This window comes from Alexandromys fortis, unplaced genomic scaffold, assembly GCF_014885135.2.
Source record: "Alexandromys fortis isolate MF-2015 unplaced genomic scaffold, M_Fortis_MF-2015_v1.1 scaffold_213, whole genome shotgun sequence".
NCBI lineage: Eukaryota > Metazoa > Chordata > Mammalia > Rodentia > Cricetidae > Alexandromys > Alexandromys fortis.
Genome location: NW_026068093.1, coordinates 1,273,729 through 1,289,750, shown reverse-complemented (window position 1 = coordinate 1,289,750; position 16,022 = coordinate 1,273,729). Strand labels below are relative to the sequence as shown.

Sequence of the window (16,022 nt, the reverse complement as noted above, 5' to 3'; positions counted from 1 at the left end):
AAGAAGAAGAAGAAGAAGAAGAAGAAGAAGAAGAAGAAGAAGAAGAAGAAGAAGAAGAAGAAGAAGAAGAAGAAGAAGAAGAAGAGGGGAGAAGGAAGGAAAGGAGGAAAGAAAACAGAATAATTTATATTTTATATACAAAGGGGAAAATTATATCTAGTTCCCAAATACAAACACATAGAAAACCTGACTGAACTTCTGCTGCCCCATCAATGACACTTAGTTCTTTTTAAAAAAAAAATCTGCTTCAAAAGATCACAAATTTAGTGAATTTACCATATGCTCTTTCTTTCTCGTCACAAAATGTTACATCAAATAAAATGAACCAGATGCTTTTCTAATACTGTAAAATACTGGACTTAATTCAACAAATATTTACTCCCTGCCTACTGTATGCCAGGTATCAGGTAGCCACAAGCTACAAGAAAAGTAAAAGGAACACATGAAACACACTTTAGAAGCATCCATGACTTCCCAAGGACTATGTTAGGTAATTCTAAGTCATTAATTTTCACCAACACACACACACACACACACACACACACACACACACACCATTTATAATTAATGCTTCCCCACACACTCCAAAGCTCAGAGCCAGGAAGTGAAGGACCTAGAATGCAATCCCAGCCTGAACAGACAAGACACATGACTATAAGACAGACACCCAGTCCCTACCATCACCAGTTTACACTTAAAGGAACAAATGCTTCTATATCTTTATACACACAGTTCTGAAAGCTTTTCTTCTCTCCTAAAGGTTCTTTTGGCAAACTCTCAACCTGAATCTCAAATGTCATCCATCATAAGAAACTCCAACAAGTTCTACTAGGCAGAACTTCCTATCACCTCCATCAGGCTCCTGCATCTCTGTCACCTCAATGTTCAACTCTCTGTTGAGCAGCATGTCCAAAAACACTGTGGATCTGAAAACTGACCGAGGGCATCTGAAGATGGCAGTTACAATCCCAGGACCTAACTCAGTGCCTAATACAGCCAATATTCAGCCAATCAAGTTGAATAAACAAATGAATTGTGGACATCATTTAAATAAAAAAAGCTAGTTCAAACTACAATGTGTAAATAAAAACACATAGAAACCTATACAGGAAAAAAATATTTAATAAAAAAGGCAATATTCAAGGCAGAAGCTTGATGTGTAAGAAAGGGAAATCAATAACACATGTTAAAACTAAGAAAAAGGCCCGGCGATGGTGGCGCACACCTTTAATCCCAGCACTCGGGAGGCAGAGGCAGGCGGATCTCTGTGAGTTCAAGACCGGCCTGGTCTACAGAGCTAGTGCTAGGACAGGCTCCAAAGCCACAGAGAAACCCTGTCTCAAAAAAAAAAACTAAGAAAAAGAAATTCATTAAAGAGGAACTTCATGTCAGAGGAGTACCAGAAGTCTCATAACTAAAGCTTGGTGGATCAGGAGAAGACAAAGTATCTGAGTTCAAAGGACAAGGTGGAAGAATTGGAAAAGTCTAATGTGAAGACAAGATTAAATAATAAGAAGGTACCAACGGGAATTCCAAGATACATGCTACATTCTAAAAGGACCAAATCTGTAAGTTACAGGCACAGAAGAATCCTGTTCTAAAGTCATAGAAAACATTTTCAAAAGAATTATAACAAAAAATAAAAAGTCCCAGAGTTAGAAAAAAGGATGTCAAGTCAGCTATAGGAGGGGTTTAGGAAATCAAATAGGCAGACCAAAACAGAAGCTCCCCTGTCATATATAAAACATAAAATATACAGAACATAGAAAATACATTGAAAGCAGCATGAGAGAAATATCAAGTCACAAAGGCAGGGTGATAACAACAGCAGATTATTCTGTTTTAAAAGCAAAGAGGGCCTGGAATGATGTACTTTAAGTTCTGAAAGATAACAACTGTAAACCCAGACTACTATATCCAGCAAAGCTATCTGTCATAACTGAAGGAAAAATGAAAACTTTACAAGATAAAAATAGACTAAAGGGATTTATGAGCACTAAGACAATTATGTAGAAGATATTTAAAGGGATCCTTCAGGCTAAAGAGAAAAAAAAATTCAAGCATAAAGCCCAAAAAAGAAAAAAAAAACACTAGAGTAATGGTTAAACAAGAGAAAAAAAGAAAAAAAAAACAAATAGTACAAGATGGCAAGAATCAAATACAACTTCCGATAATAATTTTGAATATTAATGGTCTCAATTTCCCCAGTCCAAAAGTAAAGACTACATCAAGAAAGCAAGAACAGAAAGATTAAGAAGACCAGGAGGTCTACTGTGAGATAGTATCATTTATATATAGCAGATGATACCCATGAAATCTTAAAAAATACAGATGCATAAGTAAGACCTACACAGTGACAATATCATTTGACTTGCCAAGCCATATGGGGAAAATCTCACAGGTACCACCCTAGATGAAGAGCTACAGGCAGTTAGTGGCTACTGAGAAAGCTCTCCTCTTGATGTAAGGCCTGTCTCTGCATGTGACTTTGGTATTTCTCTCATGCTGCTTTCTATTAGTAATCCTGGGAGGCTATCTAATCCCAAGCAGTCACATGAGAAACACTAAACAGGCTCAGCAGGGTATGTGTATACACGCACACATGTTCACACATATATATATGTAATAAAAGAAGTCAGAAATTTAAGAGGGAGTAGAGAAAATAAGGAGGACACTGGAAGTGGTGGAAGAAAAAGAGGGGGGTGATGAAATTATGTAAATATAGTACTCATGTATAAAATCCTAAAAAAATGATAACTTTAAAAAGTTTTGAAGGGAGGAACCAAGCCAGGTGGTAGTGGTGCACACCTTTAATCCCAGCACTGGGGAAGTAGAGGCAGGCTGGCTCTGATCTATAGAGTGAGTTCTTCCAGGACAGAGGAAACTCTATCTCAAATAAGTAAATAAATAAATAAGAACTACTTGTGACTTCTAAGAAATGCAGTGCAGGTCCACCTTAGGGTAAAAGAATGGAAAGGGTACCCATGTAAATGAACTTAAGAAACAAACAGGTGTCACAGACCTAATATCTGACAAAAAAAGGCTTCAAACCAAACTAGTGAGAAAAGCTAAGAGTCACTTCATAGTGAATGAGAGAGCACTCCAATTCTAAATTTATATGTCAAACACAGGTCTACCCATGAAAATGCTATTAGAAGAAGAGTCACAGAGTAGCCCCAGCATAACAATAGTGGATGACTACTAATGGACAGGCCATCCTGACAAAAACAAACAAGCAAAAAACCAGAGAAATGTTTGAATTAAGCGACATCATAGATCAAACAAACTTAGATATCTATAGAACAGTCCATCCAAACACTGCATAATTCCCAGTTTTCTCAGCAGCCCAGGGACTTTCTCTAAAATAGATCATATACTAGGGCTTGATGAAGTCTTTTTTTATGTATATGGGGGCTTTGCCTACATGTATGTCTGTGCACCATGTATGTGCCTGTTACCCATGGAGAGAACTAAATAGAAGAACTACAGATTGGAAAAGAAGTCAAAGTATATTTGTAGATGATATAATCGCATACATAAAAGACCCTGAAGAATCCATTAAAAATTCCTAGAACTAATGAACATTTTCATCAAAGAATCGGGATGTATAAGTAGCCTACAAAAACTAGTAGCCTCAGGGGAGGTTGGGGGGAACGTGGGAAACGGGATGTTTGGGATAAAGGAAGGTTGGATAGGGGAGCAGGGAAGCACACATCTTAATTAAGGGAGCCATCTTAGGGTTGGCAAGAGATTTGGTGCTCCCAGGTGCCCAGGGCGATGTCCCCAGTTAGTTCCTGGGGCAGCTGAGGACAGAGAACCTGAAATGACCCTATCCTATAGCCATACTGATGAATATCTTGCATATCACCATAGAACCTTCATCTGGAGATGGATGGAGATAGAGACAGAGACCCACACTGGAGCACTGGACTGAGCTCCCAATGTCCCAAGGAGGAGCAGAAGGAGGGAAAATATGAGCAAAGAAGTCAGGACCACGAGGGGTGCACCCACCCACGGAGACAGTGGGGCTGATCTATTGTGAGCTCACCAAGGCCAGCTGGACTGCGACTGAAAAAGCATGGGATAAAACCGGACTCTCTGAATATGGCGGACAATGAGGGCTGCTGAGAAGCCAAGGACAATGCCACTGGGTTTTGATCCTACTTCATGTTCTGGCTTTATGGGAGCCTAGCCAGTTTGGATGTCCACCTTCCTAGACATGGACGGAGGGGGGAGGACCTTGGACTTTCCACAGGGCAGGGAACCCTGACTGTTCTTTGGACTGGAGAGGGAGGGAGAGAGGAGTGGGGGGATGGGGAGAGGAGAGGGAGGAGGGGGGAAAAGGGAGTCGGGGAGGGAAATGGGAGGCGGGGAGGAGGCGGAAAAATTTTTTTTCAATAAAAAATTATATTTAAAAAAAATTAAAAAATTAAAAAAAAACTAGTAGCCTTCTACAGAAAAGGTTACTGAGAAAGAGTGAGGGCATCAAACCCATTCACAACAGCCTCAAAATACACACACACACACACACACACACACACACACACACACACTGGAATAACACTAACAAAAAATGTGAAAAATATTTTCATAATGAAAATTTTAAAATACTGAAGAATAAAACTGAAGAAAGCACTGGAAGATAAAAAGCCTTTCTATAATTATGAATTCATATGATTAATATTATAAAATGGCCATGCTACAAAAAGCAATCTACATGTTCAATGCAATCCCAATCAAAAAACTAATACACTCCTCCAAGAAACAGAAAAAAAAATCTTAAAATTTATATGGAAAGACACATAACCAAAGCAATTCTAAGTAAAGGAAAGCTGGTGGAGATACTATTATTCCTGATTTCAAGTAATGCTATAAAATCATAGTAATGGAACAAAAAGCAAAATAGTGCTGGCACAAAACCAGACATAAAGATCAATGGAATTGAGGGCCCAGATACAAGACCACACTACTATAGCCATCTAATATTTGACAGCATCTTGTCAACAAATGGTAATAGTAAAACTCAATGTCTACCAGAAGAAGAAAGAGCCTAGATCCTTCTCTCACACCCTGCAAAAACATCAATTCCAAATGGGTCAAAGTGCTCAACATAAGAACTGAAACTCTGAAACAGCTATAGAAAAATAAATAAAGCATGCACATTAAGATTTAGGAATAAGTAAAGACTTTCTGAATAGGCTCCCTGCTCAGGAAGTAAAGCCAATAATCAACAAACAGGTTCTCGTGAACTAAAAAGTTTCTGTACAACAAGGAAAGCAGTCAATAAAATGAAGAGGCAGCCTGCATAATAGGATAAAAGCTTTGCCAGCTATACATCTGACAGAGGATTAGTATCTAGACTATATGAAGAACTAAAAACAAAAACTGAACAGCAAGGAAACAACCCAATCAAAAAATGAACTCCAATTATAAATAATATTTTTGACAGTGTAGGTAGCTAAACTTAAAAATGAAGTCTCTTTTCTAAACTTTAAATATAGTAACTTAAACATTTCATACTGCCTTCTAATTTTTACCTTTTCAGATAAAGAAAAAGAAGTTACCTCCCCTTTTCAGCCCCTCCAAATTATGTCACTGAAGTACTGCACAGAAATGGAAAGATATGATGCTCAAGTTCCTGGGAGGGAGTTCAGACTGTCAACGTTTCAAGACACAAAAATAACTACCACTGTCTGATTAGGAAATATCTCCCATAGGCTCACACATTAGAAGCCTGGTCTCTAGCTGGAGAAAGTAAGTCTCTATTGTATGCCTTTGAAAGTTATATCTAATCCAGAGATTGTCCTCTGCTTCCTGTCATGAAGTCAACAGCTTCCTCCATACACCCACACTGCCAAGACACCATGTACATGGGGCCAAGCAACCCTGCACAGAACCCCTGAAACCATGGCCTGCATCCACTTAAGTCATGAGATGAACCCTCTGGATCCATGTTCCCAAAGCAACCTCCCCTCTTTTGAGTTGTTCTCGCAGGTGTTTTGGCCTACACTATGCAAACGTGATAAACATTTAAAGTTTATTTTCAATAAGATTTCAAAATATACTGAAAAGAACTAAAACATGCTCTCAATTAATTGGAAGAAATAGAAAACATGCATCATTACAGACACAAGGTAAGAGGTAATTCTTCAGGAAAAAATGAGTGAAACTGGAGACTATTAAGAGAAATGACATAACCATTTGAACTTAAAAGGTCTCTGAAAAATGGAGAAAGGTTACAGAAGTCTTGGAATAAAAACAATCCATGACAGATCAACCTAACCTTTTGTCAATAAACATATTTTTCTCACTACAGCTGTAGGAATAATATCTCTCTCTCTCCTTCATCTGCTGCAGCTAGCTGTAGAAGGGAGGGAGGAAGGAAGGTAGAGACTTCAGGGAGCACCTAGACCTACACAGGGAAATTGTATCATCACTTTAATCCTCAGAGGGCTCTCCTCCAGCTAAAATAATGCGTATATATGTGTTTCCTTCTGTTAATTCTTTATTTTAAAGGTAAATAAGCGTCACAATACTACACGAATGTTTATCAACTGGTGAGAAGATAAACTGTGGTACAGCCATTGACTGTAATACAGCTATCAAAGAGGACAAAATGTTGATGTGTTACAGCATGGATGTACCTTGGAAGATACTAATTTTTTAATTGTTTTTATTGAGTTATATATTTTTCTCTGCTCCCCTCTGTTCCTCTCCCTTCCCCTTCTATCCTCTCCCATGGTCCCCATGCTCCCAATTTACTCAGGATCTCTTGTCTCTTTCTACTTCCCATGTAGATTAGATCTCTACATGTATATCTCTCTTCGGGTTTTCTTTGTTGTCTGGGCTCTCTGGGGTTATAAATTGTAGGCTGGTTTTTCTTTGTTTTAAGTCTGAAAGCCACTTATGAGTGAGTACATATGATATTTGTCTTTCTGGTTCTAGGTTATCTCACTCAATATGATGATTTCTAGAGCCATCCATTTGCCTGCAAATTTCAAGATGTCATTATTGTTCTCTGCTGTGTAGTAGTACTCCATTGTGGAAATGTACCACATTTTCTGAAGATAATACTTTAAGGAAATAATATATAAACTGAAATATCATTCAGTTTTATCTAATCATCTATATAAGCACTTCTTAAATACCAGTGCTCACACAGATAATACAGGGCTCTTGTTAAATGCAGATTCTTATCCACTGGGTCTTGAGAACAGAGCTTGAGAGTGTGTGGGGCTTCAAGCCCATGGACCACACTTGGAGCTGCCAGCATTCAAATTTACCCAAAGGGAATACCACACCTAACACCAAGAGCAAATTAGAGAGAAGTGGCAGAAAGTCCAAAGTCAACATATGCAGGCTGCCAATGTTCAACCCCTCATTTTCCAAAGACATCCTAACCTTACCCCAAAGGTCTGAGACAACAGCACTTACCAACTGAAGATACCTTCACAGTGTATTACAGACATGAGACCTCACTTCCCCATGTGTCATGTGTTCACAGATGTGTTACAACTCTTTGTGCAGGGTTACTTCTTTTCCTGGAACCACTGGTGGATGCTGCTACAGTTTAAACACACCCTCTTCACTCAGACAGTGACAGAGTGATGATGGCATTGGGAGGTAAGACTTTACGGGTGGTTGGTTAGGTCATGCCGGCCCTCCCTCTTCTTACAGGCAGCACCCTCTCTGCTTTTCCATCTTTCTGCCTTCAGTAATCACATAAAGGTCAATGCCTAAGTCAAGTGACAAAGTGTAAGGGTGACTGTGAGGCTCAAATCAGGAAGTGAGTCCTGAGGCAGAAACAAAGGGCCGCCCTGGAGCAGAATATACCCCTCACATACAACTGAACCTGTCTGTGCTTTCACTCTTCAGACTGGGAGAGAACAAGCTTTCTTTTGTTTAGAAATGGTTCCATATATTTTGTTATAGCAACACAAAATGTACTAAAACACTGGGTTTTCAAGTGTACAATCTGCTTGTGCCACTGCCTGGGGAGAAAGTTCAACAAAGCTGATGATGTATCTCCAGCTACTAGCTTCCCCATGTAAATCATACAGTTGTATGAAAACTCCTGAATCCAAAGCAGCTTGAGTTCTTTTTATATCAAGTCTTCTGGTCCTTGATCCACTCTATACTTAATTTTCTCATCAGTCTTTATTTCCTCCCAAACTTTCTTTCCAAAAAGCATTCTTTGGCCCTCTCCAGGACTAGTTGGTAATCCTGTTGATACTCCCACCATGCCCAGGATGCTCCCTCGCACCTCACTTTCCTCTGCATTGCTTCACTAGACTAACTTTCTCAAGCTGAGTTCCTCAGGATAATTAGCCCTATTACACTAAGGCATTTGTTATGTCTGACAAATTCACTTCTCTACTTTGCATAAGGAATAACACTATTCAAATAGCATCCTTGCTCCTAACAGTCCTCACATCATTTTCTATGTTCTGTGCTGGTAGTCAGAACCATACTTCTAAGATCACCCACAATGTCTGGTTCACTATAAGTTTTCAACATAACTCCACAGGCAAAGCAGCATGATGGCTCACCACACTCCCCTGATAACAATATATATTCTAAGCCACTGATATTGGTCATTCTCCTTTTTCTGTGCCAGCCTATAAGATATCTCCCTTATTCCTGACTGCACTCACATCATGTTTGTAGCCTTGTATTTTGTCACTTGCCTCAAGCACTGATGTCTATTTGATGACTATCTGCCAGGACATTATTCTGTAGCCTGACACAATCAGTCCCCATGTAGCCTTAAAAGGACATAGTGGAGACAGGCATGATGGTACAAATGCCAGTAATCAAGTACTTGGGAGGTGGGGATATAAAGATCAGGAGTTCAAGGCTAGACTCAGCTACATAGTGAGTTCAAGGCCAGCCTGGGCTATTTGAGACCCTGTCTCAAAGTCAAGTAGAGAAATACTTGTCCTTTTTATGACCACTGCAAAGATCAATTCACGTTACCACTGCTAAAGTTACTGATAAAGGCCTTAAGCATGAAAACAGAGCTAAAGGACAGTGGAGGAGAAACAGAATGAGAAGCTGGGCTGGGCTATACTAAAGAGAGACATGTCAGAGACATAAGGCTGACAATATGGTCTCTATTCCAAAACACATAACTTAGGACCTCATCTGCAAGATCCATATATAGCCTGATCAAAAAGGACCTGAAACAGGCCATCAATATGTTCCAATAGTCAATATCACAGATGGTCCATATTAACCAAAACTAACTTCCCAGGATGATTTTTCTGCTCATGTGAGCTCAGGGTAACTATTCCTCCTTCCGATTTTCCCTGTTTTCATTCCCAGTACCACATTCTGTCCTGGTGTGCTCTGTTTGTGTCTCTACCCACACTGTTCACTCTCCTTCACTGGATGCTCTTCCTCTGCAGATACAAAGTGTTTCAGTACCCCAGGTTCCATCCATCTTTTATCTTCCCATAAAATCCCCATTCAATTAAGTGCCACTGAGGTCAACCAAACATCTACCACTAGTCAAGGCCTTACACTTCAGCTCTACATCCTAAGAGAAACTCCCCTCTAGTTTTAAAATTTTACATGTTCCTATGTTCCTATGCATGTCACACTCAAGGCCAAATGAACTCTTCCTACCACAGCCTCTGAGTCTGTTCCCTTTTCTAGATCCTACCGTAGCAAATGATGCTGTTGTGCCCTCAATAACCTAGACACAAAGAATAGGTCTCATCCTAGTTTCCGCCTTCTACTTCACTTACTACATCCAATCACTGGGTTTACTAAAATCTAAATTCATCTCCTCCTTGAATTTGTCAATGCCACTGTGGTTTACCATCTCTCCTTAAGGATCTCTAAACAAATTTTCCCATCAATCTCCCACTTTTTTCCTTTTCCTTTAGGTCATTCACCCTATCAACCAGAATATTTTAATAAGCAAATATGACGGTCACCTTGCCAGAAAAGTCTTCCATGACTTTCCAGTGCCTACATGTTAATATTAGAACTTTCATATGCAGCAAGACATTTCATGATTTGAGACATCCCCCACTTTTTGATCTACCAGCCTACCTCTTCTCTTACATTGTAAGTTCCAAAGCACTACAATATATATGGCTCTCCAATGCTACCAGCATTTTCTCAATACACCGTTGTACAAATTCTTTCTGCCTGGTATATATTAACTAAATTCATAAGACAATAACAAATATGTCCTAAATTATGACTGGATATGGGATACAGTAGACCTATTGGCTTCTTAAAGTAAAAAAAAATGAGAATCTAAACAATAGCAGTAGCAGGTAGAAGTATCATAATATTACCCTTATTGATAAACTCTTATGCTTTACAAATATTGTCAAATAAATCCTTGTATATTTCTTTAAAATAAACATCGTTAGCCTCCCACTTACAAAAACTATACCATTGCACCATTAACTTAATTTGAAAAACAACAAAATTACTTTGCATCACAGAATGTACTTTAAAGCAAGATTATATAACCAAGGGTGACCTTGATGACCATCAGGATCATTTTCAGTTACTTCTGAATTCTGTTTTCATTAATTAGGATGAGTTTGCTATAAGTGATGCAAAAGCTCATCCCACAAGCACTGGCATATATTTTTCAAATGGTTACTCAGCATGTAACATATAATGAGTATAATTAATCAATAATGACAGCCACAAATGCCATTTGGCAAACAGATCCTGCTACCTTTGATTACACACACTTAGGAGGACTGCACCTCTTGATCCTCTTCCGGTTATGTAGAGCCAGGTAACTGATTCTCTACTATTTCTGGACGAGGCATTTTAAATATTGGTGTCCCTCTGCCACAGGAATACATGGCAAGAGGAATATATGGCAATGGTTCCATCCAGCCTAGACTCTGGAGTAAAACTAACACAAAGCAAAAATACTGGAGGATGTTGCTGAACACAGAGCATGTGTAAGATATAAAACACACTATTCCACAGTATAAATTCATCTATTAGATAGACTAGTTAGCATTCAGATATTCAAAGGCACCAATTTTTTATGTCTCCTGTGCACAAAAAGAGCAGTAGAAAACTGAAGAGCTAGAAATAGAACATTTGTACCTTATACAAAGCACAGCATTATAGTTTTCATTTCTAGCACTAGCGGATTAATATGACACTTCTGGAGCACTCGCATGCCATTTTTGTTGTATCTTGTCTATATTAACTCATTCATTGCAATGAATATGGATTTCATCAAACCATCTCCATGGAATTAAAGAGGAATGAAATTAATTTTTAACTTATAATCCTAAAATATTAATTGGGAGTTTCCCAGAACAAATAAGCTACTCTATCCTTAAATGATACAGTCTTTATTTCAGATATTTCAACCTGAATTACAGAGATCTGAAGACATGTTTAAAACAGTCAAGAACCTGAACTATTTGAGCCCAGAGTTGGCAATGAGTGAGAAAAGATGAATGTTAAAAATAGGTTTGTGTACATAAGAATCTCAGGAAAATCTGATCATGGTAGTAGTACACCTTACCCACTGTACAACTCTGGGTGGATGTTCCCAAACCTCCCCTCCATCATTAAGTACCCTCCAAGTCCTTTTTGGGACTGCCATGCAGGCCAAGAAAGCAAACATTTCTGAGAAATTCTAATTCCACTGGAATTGACAACAATCCAAAACGATAGTAGTTATGTAAGAGATTGGATTAAACATAATCTAGCATGATGGGTGCATATTTAAAGAAGAACGTGGAAGACAAAACTTTCAAACAATCGCTTCAAGTAAATGTTGGTTGTCAAAGGAAACAATTTACTGTACCAGGCCAATGTCTTGTGACCCTGAGAAGGTTTGGAACAGCCACTGAAAATTAGGGATTAAATGTACACTTTGATTTTTGTTATTTGGTTAATTTAGAACAAGAGCAGCACTTCCTTTATTCTTTCAAACTCAAGCTAATTCTTTCTGAGCCAATCTTTTCTTTAAAAAAAAAAATCTGAGCTATCACAGCTTAAGCATCACTATCCCTGCACAAAGGAAAACTTGCTTAGTAAGCACACAATAGACATGATGAAGAATGTCCATAACCGTCCTTGGCTATTCTGGAACATATATTGTATTGCATTGTAAGCTGAGTGACCCAATAGTATCTTGAGAACTAGACTCAACTAGAGCAGGACCTGATTTCCTCTCACTTGTCTTCTCACACCAGTGTAAGGGGTCAACGATACATGAGATGATTCATGATAACTAAGTGAAGGAGCCCTAGGCACAAGGTTTCCAGTAGGTATCAATGTATCAAGCAGACTCCAGCCTGTCTTACACTTTTTAGCATTAGTTAAAAGAATGCAAAGGCTAAGTCCCAGTGAGTAAAATCTTTGCTTGAAATCTCATTTATTAGTCAAGTTCTGTTTCACACTGTTTTATCTACTTGAGTCTAGTTTTAATATGATCCTGCCAGCCTCCTTTACTCTAGTTTCTCTGAGCTGATTATTATGGCTACATCTCACCTCAGTTCCCAATTAAACTCAAGAAAGGGCTTTTCAACCCACCTCTTAGAGCCAAGACACCAGAATTGAATCTTATGCCCCCAAGCGTCTTTTGCTGTAACCAAAAAGCCCAGAATTCTGTCTTTCAGAGTTCTATTTCTGCTTTGGACCATGTTCCCTGTGTGTGACTTCCTGTGACTCCAGGTCCAGCGATTGCCATAAGACTCTGTAGTAAGTGCCACATCTCTGGAAATCCCTGGTGGAACCTACTCATTCCTACATGACAACTGCCTATTTGCCCTTTGAAATTTTGTGTTGTGTCACTTGAAACCTGCTTCCACTAAGGCAGGACAGCATCTAGGTCTATAACCCTTTGACCCTTCTCTTACCTGTGCACTACAGCTCTTGGTTTTAGGCGTCACACTCAGTCAGTTCCCTTGGTCAGGCACCTGGTAAGGCTCTGAAATCCAGTACCAACACTTGCCTCCACACACCCAGAGAAGCTGCCACATCTTCTAGTCCTCACAAGCAGCCACTAGAGTAATGTTTCCTAAACTATTCTATGACACTAACACTGGGCTTCAGCCATTCTAACTGATAAAGTCATTTTATTAATCACAGTGGCAACTTAAGATGTTATCTAATGCTAAAAAATACCATTATTTGCTAATTCTATGATACCAGACTCTCTCTCTCTCATATATATATATATATACATATATATATATATATATACACACACACACACACACACACACACACACACACACACATACATACATATACAGATCAAATAACTCCTTAATTGATATTCCTGGGTTAACAAATAATCACTGAGATGATAAAATCAGGAAACATAAATCTGAATCCAACTGTTACTCCTTAATTTATTAACATTAATTATATTAAGATGTTTAAGCCCTATTTTTCTCATTCAAAAAACTGAGCTAGAGATAACATCACATTAAAGAATGAGACACCGGGGGCTGGAGAGATGGCTCAGCGGTTAAGAGCATTGCCTGCTCTTCCAAAGGACCTGAGTTCAATTTCCAGCAACCACATGGTGGCTCACAACCATCTGTAATGAGGTCTGGTGCCCTCTTCTGGCCTGCAGGCATACAGGTATTCTGTAGATAGAATATTGTATCCATAAACACGCAGACAGAATATTGTATCCATAATAAATAAATATTTAAATAAAAAAGAATGAGACACCGAATAAAGTACCTGATACTACAGCAAGTATAAAAAAGCTCATAATCATCAGCCACAAAGCATATATATGTTTCTTTGTACAAGTTATTACAATTTAAAAGACAGAGGGCCAGGGAGATGGCTCAGTGGGTAAAAGTGCACAATGTACAAACCTGACAACTTGGGTTTGAATCCCCAGAAGATATATTACTAAAGTAAATCAAATTAAAAAGCCAGTCTCAGTAGTGTAAGTATCCGTAATTCCATGGAGTCAGTCAAGAGAATCTTCACAAGCTTGCCAGCCAGACAACCAAGCTCACAAAGTGAAGAGACCTCAATCAGGCAGAAAGGCAAAAACTGCCACCTGAAGCTGTCTACTGACCTTCACATATACTCCATCATACACACACACACACACACACACACACACACACCTAAAATATTTGCTTGGTATCATCTTGATTTTTGTCTTGGTTCTTCCATCTCTTCTCCTCTTTTTCTGGCTTTAAAAAATTCATTCTTCAAAACTTTTTTTGTTTATTTGGTTGTTTTTGAGACAGGGTTTATCAATGTGTAGCTCTGGATGTCCTGGAACTAGCTCTGTAGAACATACTGGCTCAAACTCACAGAGATCCACCTGCTGGGATTAAAGGCGTGCAACCACCACCTCCAGGCTCTTCAAAACTATTACATCGTCTTGTCCTTCATCTTTTGTGCATGTGGTGTGTCTGTGTGTGTGTGCTCTTCACATGTGTGTTAGTGCAGTTGCTAGAGAGCACCCATCTAGACCTTTCTATTTTAATTGTTGTTGTTGTTATTGTTGTTTAAGACAGTGTCTCCATGTAGCTCTGGCTGTTCTTGGAACTCACTATGTAGACCAGGCTGGCCTCGAAGTCAGAAAGATTAGCCTGTCTCTGCCTCCCAAGTGCTAAGATTAAAGATTGCACCATCACACTCAGTTCCCTGCCTTACTTTTTAAGACAGGTTCTCTAGCTAAAGCTGGAACTTGACATTTCAACTAGACAGGCTGGCCAATGAGTCCCTGCTGTCTGTACCTCTGTTGCCACCACAATACCACCACCCCCATAGCACTGGGGTTACAGATGTGCACTGCTGCACCTGACTTTTTGTGAATGCTGAGGATCCAACCTCAGGTCTGTAAGCTTGTACAACAAGCATGTTACCAATCAACTCATCTCCCCAGTCCTCGCAAACATATTTCTAATCAAAGCAGTATATGGGGACTATATGAGCTGCCAGAGGCACTGGTTTTCCTTGGAGGGTAGAGACCCCCTCTTCTTCTTCATGTCTAGGAGAATTAGTAGAGAGACTTCAGCATTTAGCCAACAGTTCAACCCACATGTTCTTCTCTGAAACCTGATGTTTCCATAACCCTCTCCTGACAAATCATTCTCATCCTGGAATAAAACAAAACAAAAGCCCTCATCCCTCCAACCTAAATTCTAATGTAACCTTTATGCCACCTTCCCCAACTGTCTCAGAGTGTTTGCTGCTTATATAATGATGTGTATTTCTTTCCATGCTGTAAACCTTACCATAATTATTTCCATCCCCTTCCAACCAGCCCACGAGCTCCCTAAGGGCAAACCTGGGACCTATTTTGTTTATATCTTCAGGATCTAGCCCAGAGCAGGACAAATGGGAGAAGCCACTAGTCATCCAGAACAGCTCCAAGAAGAAACAGGATCAATGCTTGGGCATGGTTCCCACCACCGTCACCCCTTTGAATACTTGAGGGAAAAGAGCGTTAAACAAAAGTCAAGAGAGCCTGATTCCAGTAGCCCTGGCTCTGCTTAATAAAAAAGAAAAAGAAAAAAAAAACCTGTTCAAACCACACACTCTCACAGATATCTGAATTCCCAGCTGTAAAGTAATGAAATGATCATCTGTCCCTCAAACATCCTTCAGTAGATGTCTATCATATACAAACACTAAAAATGGACACTAAGGCTACCCGCCCAGAGCGGTGAGCCTCAAGGTCCTCAGTTAAGAGAGCCCGGCACCCTCAGCCTGGGCTCCAGGGGCTCCTGTGCTCTCCTGGATCCTGCACTGCCTGCCCCGTCCTTCCTTCTGTCCCTGGATCACTGGGCTACCAGGCGGCCCTGTTTAGGTGCTGAAGAGTTCCATCTGGACTGGTGAGTGTGTGCTATTCAGGGGCGATAGTCCCGGAAGAGAGCACAAACCCCCCTCCCCCAGCTCCTTCTGCAGGGCTGTCTTTCTTATACACAACCCCCCCTCCCCCCGCCTAGCCTGCATTCTCTGCAAGGTCCTTTGCTCAGGAACAGTTTTCTGCTCCTACACTAAGGCTTCCAACCAAGAGCAGTGAGTGCCTG

General features: G+C 39.7%; 2 protein-coding genes across 12 annotated transcripts in view; one reads left to right on the top strand and one right to left on the bottom strand.

Moving 5' to 3' along the window:
- Htr2b (5-hydroxytryptamine receptor 2B) overlaps positions 1 to 16,022 on the top strand; it is a 748,006-nt gene that overhangs the window by 11,706 nt on the left and 720,278 nt on the right. The window lies entirely within an intron of this gene.
- The window catches only part of Dis3l2 (DIS3 like 3'-5' exoribonuclease 2), a 346,237-nt gene that overhangs the window by 268,745 nt on the left and 61,470 nt on the right, over positions 1 to 16,022 (bottom strand). The window lies entirely within an intron of this gene.